Here is a 6778-nt window from a genome sequence, read left to right as displayed (position 1 = left end):
CTGGATTTGTTTTTGGTTTTGCTTCTTCTAAGTTCATGTTAGACGGGTAATGTGCTGACGTCATAACAAGGTTTGAGGGTGACACATCTCACACACGCATGTGTGAGCACCCAATTATCACACTTATGAACTGCAATTATCAGCTTATGGCTGGATTTGAAGCGGAGACACATAGCTATGCTTGACCTAATACCTCATTTTGGCTTTTCACTTATAATTAATTACTCACCTAATCATTTACTCAGTAAATGTCCTCTGAATACCTGCTATGTTCCAGGCACTTGCTAAAGTCTGGAAACAAAATAGAAAGCAACACATATCTGGCCCTTACATTTCTAAAGGCGTAAGTAGAAAATTAATTTAAATAGCATGAAGATAATTGGTAAACCCAAGACATAATGGTAGCCCATCTCACTCCAGATAAGTGTAAAACTATAGATGGTGTTTGTGTTACAAGGGAAAGGCACATTGTACCATGAGGACGGGGAACATGGGCTCCACATAGACTGAAGGAGAGTTTCCCTAAATTAGAAATTTTTTTGGAGGACTTTTATTTCCTGCAGGTGGGGTGGGTTAGATACCTAAGCAATCTTGCCCAAATGAAAGAACTCAAATGCAAAAGAAAATATTTTTAGTAACAACTTTCTAAAGCCATTGCTGGGTTGGCACAAAAATAAGAATCTATAGATCCCAAAAAGAAGGAAAAGCCAGACAGACACCCAAGTGGTAAGCAAGTTTTGCCTCAGAGAACTTCTCAGAATGCTGGTGTTCTTGATTTTCCTACTGGATGCATGTACCGTGTATCTAGAATCATCTTCCCTCTGCTTCAAATCTATCTTTTCAAACCTTACTTTAGTGAAGGTTTCTGTTTTTACTTATTTGAAAATTTTTGGCCAGGTATGGCAGCTCACATCTGTAATCCCAGTGCTTTGGGAGGCCAAGGCAGGAGGAGCCCAGGAGTTCGCTTGAGCCCAGGAGTCCGAGACCAGCCTGGGCAAGTCAGGGAGACCCTATCTCTGCAAAAATAAAATAAAATTAGCTGGGCATGGTGAGGCACGCATCTGTAGTCCTAGCTACTCGGGAAGCAAGCAAGCAGATCAATTGAGCCCAGGACTTTGAGGCTGCAGAGAACCATACTCCAGCCTGGGTGACAGAACAAAAACCTATCTCAAAAAAAAAAGAAAGAAAAAAAGAAAAAGAAAAGAAATAAGGAAGGGAGGGAGGGAGGGAGAGAGGGAGGGAGCGAGGAAGGAAGGAAGGAAGGACAGAAAGAAAAAAAAGAAAGGAGAAAGAGAGGGAAAGAGAAAGAAAGGAAAAAAGAAAAGAATAAAGAAAGAAGAAAGAAAAAAAGAGAAAGAGAGAAAGAATGGAAGAAAGAAAGAGAAGAAAGAAGGAAAGAAACAGAAAGAGAAAGAAAGAAGAAAGAAAGAAAGAGAAAAAGAAAGAAAGAGAGAAAGAAAGAATTATTTTGCTCTCATTCTTGAAAGGGGTTTTTGGGATAGAAATTCCAAGTTGATTACTGTTTTCCTCTCAACACGTTGAAAATATTATCCCACAGTCTTCTGGCTTCCATTTTTGCTGCTAAAAGGTAATGTTTGTTGGCTTACTGTTCTTCAGAAGGTGACCTCTCTTTGCTCCTGGTTTCTTTGAAGAGCTTCTCTTTGCTTTTGATGTTCCACAGTTTTATCCTCATAAGTCCAGGTATGGATTTTTTTTGTTTTGTCTTGCTTGAGAATCATTTGAATTCCTGTATCTGAGTGTCACTCGCTTTCCATTATTTTCCAAATTTCTCAGCCATTATATTTTTAAACATTGCCCCTTTTCCTCTCTATTACCTTCATCTGGAACTTTTGACTGGATAGGTGTTAGACCTCCTCATTCTAGCCCCCAAGACTCATACGCATTCTGCTATATTTCCATTGTGTGGTCTCTCTGGGCTACATTCTGGATAATTTATTTGTAAAAAATATTTGTGTCTTTATTCCAGTTACCTGATTCTTCATTGGCTGAGTTTAATCTGCAATTTAATTGATCTGTGAAGTTTTACCTTTCAATTGCTACGGTTCATTGATTCTGCAACCTATTTTTTTCACATTTTAACACTGCTAAAATCAGGATACATCTTACAATTGGTGGCATCTTGCAATGCTAAGGTGGCACATAAAATTATTGTGCATCTTATAAAATCGATCCTGTTTTATAGTCAACGCAATATGATATTCATTTTTCATTTTTGGAAGTTCTATTTGATTCTTTTTTTCTGATTCAAGCCCAAATGACTTGAATTTCTTATCTATTTTAGAATTTCTTGATTATTTCTTTAAACGTATAAGACAGATATTTTACATTCTGTGTTAGATAATTACAATTCCTAGATGTTTTAAGTCTGTTTCTGCTGCGTATTCTTTCCGCTGGTTCTCACTCATGGTGCATTTTCTCTCATGCCACGTACCTGTGAACCAATCATTTTCCTTGAACATATATCTGTGAGAATCCCTTGAGGCCTGGGTTGAAGGTGGGTTCTTCCAGAAAAGATTTGCGTTTACTTCTGTAAGTTGCTGGGGACACTACCAACCTGCGACCACTCTAAATTAAATAATTTAAGATTTTTTTGGGGACTGCATAGTTAGCATAAACTTAAACCACAAATTCATGTCGGGGGCTTACTTGTGGTTATGAAATCTCAGGACATATTTTCCCCAGCATCATCTAACACCAAAGTTTTAAGTCCTGGACAAGAATAGCACGTTATCTCTAAGTGGGTCATCAGAGTTAAAGTGTCTTTAAGGTCCTGGAATTGTTGGGAGAAAGGAGAGATATTGATAATTTTTTAGATTTTGGTAAATATGCATGTTCAAATAGCTAGAGCAACAACTAGAAGAATAGGCCCAGTGCACATAACTTTCAAACAGGTAGAAAGGGTAAAGATGAAAAGAGATGAAGGAGGAAACATAAACCAGAAAAAGATGAGGAAAAAAGGTTTACAAAAAGGAATTTTAAAAAGTAGAACATAAAAATACTCCAGAGCCTAGAAAAAAAAAAGTAGAACAATTTAAAAGGGCATAAAAAGAAGAAACTTGCCTAAATATCGTTCCAATAATACTAAATGTAAATGGATTTAACGCTTCAATAAAGGACAAAAATGATCAATATGATTTATTTAAAATACTAGCTATATGGCCAGGCGTGGTGGCTCAGGCCTATAATCCCAGCACTTTGGGAGGCTGAGGTGTGTGGATCACCTGAGGTCAGAAGTTCAAGACCAGCCTGGCCAACATGGTGAAACCCCGTCTCTACTAAAAATACAAAAATTAGCTGGGCATGGTGGTGGGAGTCATCCCAGCTACTCGGGAGGCTGAGGTGGGAGAATTGCTTGAACCCAGGAGGTGGAGGTTGCAGTGAGCCAAGATCATGCCACGGCACTCCAACCTGGGCGACAGAGCAAGACTGTCTCAAAAAAAAAAAAAGAAAAAAAAGAAAAAAATACTAGCTATATGGTTTCACAAGAGGCACTCTTAAAACATAAGAACAAAGAGAGACTCAAAGTCAAGGATGGAAAAAAGATATTCCAAGTAAATACTAATAAAAGAAAGCATATAGCCACGTGCAGTGTCTCATGCCTGTAATCCCAACAATTTGGGAGGCCAAGGAGGGACGATCACTTGAGGACAGCAGTTCAAGACCAGCCCAGGCAACATAGGGAGACCCTGTCCCTACAAAAAAATAGAAATAAGTTAGCCAGGCATGGTGGCATGCATCTGTGGTCTCAGCTACTTGGGACAACCCTTCTTAAAAAAAAAAATCAGGAATAATTCTAACAAGCAATGTGCAATCCTCCCTGTTCTGAAGTAAGCAGGTATATGCAAACCTGCCCCCAAAGTCTTAGGAAGCTGAGAGGTCCAAGAAAGAGGCCGACAAATCTGTTTTTTAGAAAGAAACACTTAATAGGGACTTACAAGCAGAAGCCATGTCTGTGTCTCAGGTGTTGGTGAGACAAGCTGGTGGATTCCTGCACCATTACCGCCGAGACCCATGGCCCATACACCACAGGGACAGGATAACTCCAAAGGGATGTGTAGGACCTTTGAAGGGTGATAGCATCAAGCCTGTACCAACCCCAGGGCAGGATTCATGGCAAGCACATACTCCACTCAAGGAACAATGAACTGGAAATCCCAAGGCCTTCCCCGATCGGGGGGCAACCAGAAGTCAACATGGCTGATTAGCATCTAAGATGGAGTTGCTTTTGCCTCCATACTTCCTGGAGACAATTATAAAACTATTGGAAAATGCTAACATTCCAAACGAATCTAACAGTATACTCTATTCTTCAATAAGAAAACTCAATGTCATCACGCCACTGTGCTCCAACCTGGGTGACAGAGTGAGACCCCATCTCTACAAAAAGTTAAAATTAGCCAGGTGTGACGGTGTGCACCTGTGGTCCCAGCTACTTGGGAGGCTGAGGTGGGAGGATGACCTGCACCTGGGAGGTAGAGGCTGCAGTGAGCTGTCATCGCACCACTGTACTCCAGCCTGGGTGACAGAGTGAGACCCTGTCTCAAAAAAAAAAAAAAAAAGAGAGAGAGAAACTCTTGCACATGTCACCAGAACATATGCACAAGATTGACTGAATGAATGGAGATGTCATACAACGGAATACAAAGAGCAGAGAAAAGGAGTCAGCTACAGCGCCATGCATCCACATGGTTGAACCTCAAAATATGTAATGTTGAGCGAAAGAAGCCAAGTCAGAACGCACTGTATTTCCATTTATATACATCCACAAAACAGTATATTGTTTAGGAATATGTCCATATGCGGTAATTATAAGGAAAAGAAAGAAAATTATTAGCATGATTACTGGTTTTGTCTAGAAAAGGAAAGGAAAGGAAATGGAGTACATTTGAGGGGCATGTGCAGGCTACTCAAATAATGTTACATTCTTGTTCTTAAGCTGAATGATAGGGTAAGAGTGTTAATTTAATTTTTTTTTTTTTTTTTTTTTTGAGACAGAATCTCACTCCATCACCCAGGCTGGAGTGCAGTGGTGTGATCTTGGCTCACTGCAACCTCTGCCTCCCAAGTTCAAGCGATTCTCCTGCCTCAGCCTCCTAGTAGCTGGGATTACAGGCACCTGCCACCACACCCGGCTAATTTTGTATTTTTAGTAGAGATGGGGTTTCACCATGTTGGCTAGGCTGGTCTTGAACTCCTGACCTCAAGTGATCTGCCTGCCTCCGCCTCCCAAACTGCTAGGATTACAGGCGTGATCCACCGCGCCCGGCTGTTAATTTTATTTTTAACAGCCACTGAAGTTTTATACCGGATCTTGTACGTATGATATACTTCACAATAAAACATATTTTAAAGGAAATATGGGGCAGTTAATTTACTTTTTATAGTGAGAATCAATCGAAAATGCCCAAAACTGAAAAATCAAGAAGTGGCAATGTAAGCACTTTACCTAGTCTTATGAATGTTGAGCATCAAGGCTGGAAGAACTCAATGTGTTTATTGCCAGAGAGCAAGACCTGGCACGAAAGTGAGGAGCAGGACTCCGTTGCTTTTTATAACAAGACTTGTAGAACTCTGACTCTTCATATGATGTGCTGTGTAACCCTTTAAATTAAAGAGAAGTTGTAAAAGTGGAATTTAATAGCTAGAGTAGTCCAACTTATAGAGACAGCAAGCAGAATGGTGGTTGCCAATGGGCAAACGGGAAGTTATTTAATGAGGATATAGTTTCAGTTTAGGAAGAGGAAAAAGTCCTGGAGATGGGTGGCGGTAATGGTTGCACAGCAGTGTAGATATACTTAATGCCACTGAACGCTACACTTAAAAACAAAATGGTACATTTTATGTTATGTATATTTTATCACATACACAAAATTAAAGCTAAAAAAACCCAGCCAAACAGTAACATTTGAGCTGAGTTAGGTAAGATGTGAAGGAGTTAACTCGACAAAGTGTGATGGGGAGATTGCAGGAAATCTGATTCTAGCCCTGAATCCCTCCCTCGTTAAAGGTATTAATTCCCATGTCTGGCTGGGGACCACCCTGGGGGTCTCCAGAGATCGAATGAGGTGCTCCAACATCTGCAAACAAAACTTCCAAACTAAATTATGTTTTAGTCTCCAAAAGTCCCCTTTGAGTGTTTTAGGAAAATAAATACATCGAGTGTAATCTTTAAAAAAAGAACAACAGGAGCATCATCGTTCCCTTTCTAAAAGGATTCTTTGATTATTGAGAGGATTTGCCACTGTTTCTTAAAGTGAAATCTCCCCTAGTGCACTCAAAATGTGATTTAATTAACAAAAAAACAGGCTTATCCCACCTTTCAGAAATATGCCAAGCAGGTGCTTTCAGGAAATGGAATATTAAAAATCCAAGAAAACAATGGAAGCCCTAAAAGGTAGGTTAATGCCGCTCTGGATTAGAGGTTTGAAATTTACTTTCTCATGCAAAATCCCAGTCTGGGGCCACCCACCACAGGGAACCTGAGCCTACTGACCACATCTCCCCAGTTTAGTTAATCATGCCTTGTGCCTCCATCACACACCATAGATTCTAATTCTTTACAGGCATCTGCAAACATAAAACAAAGTCTTCATGGGCTGGGGCTGTGTCATATTCATTTGCACCATCCCAGAAACCCTTTGTATAGCCAGGCCACTGCCCAGGACCTATTTGTTGACTGATTTGTTGATTTACTCATTCCAATGACTCCCTAAATCTTAGGGGAACAATCCTTCACATCCAGGACCTTCACCCTTGC

At 40.2% G+C, this 6778-nt stretch overlaps 1 non-coding gene across 1 annotated transcript; it reads right to left on the bottom strand.

Moving 5' to 3' along the window:
- Positions 1–36: 36 nt before the first annotated feature.
- LOC112440600 (small nucleolar RNA U13) lies at positions 37–140 on the bottom strand. The gene has a single exon (XR_003028625.1). It is a non-coding gene; the product is annotated as a small nucleolar RNA U13 (small nucleolar RNA).
- Positions 141–6778: the final 6638 nt, after the last annotated feature.

Source organism: Pan paniscus, chromosome 6 (genome assembly GCF_029289425.2).
Source record: "Pan paniscus chromosome 6, NHGRI_mPanPan1-v2.0_pri, whole genome shotgun sequence".
NCBI classification, from domain to species: Eukaryota; Metazoa; Chordata; class Mammalia; order Primates; family Hominidae; genus Pan; species Pan paniscus.
The sequence above is the reverse complement of the archived record's forward strand: the minus strand, read 5'-3'. Positions and strand labels throughout refer to the sequence as shown.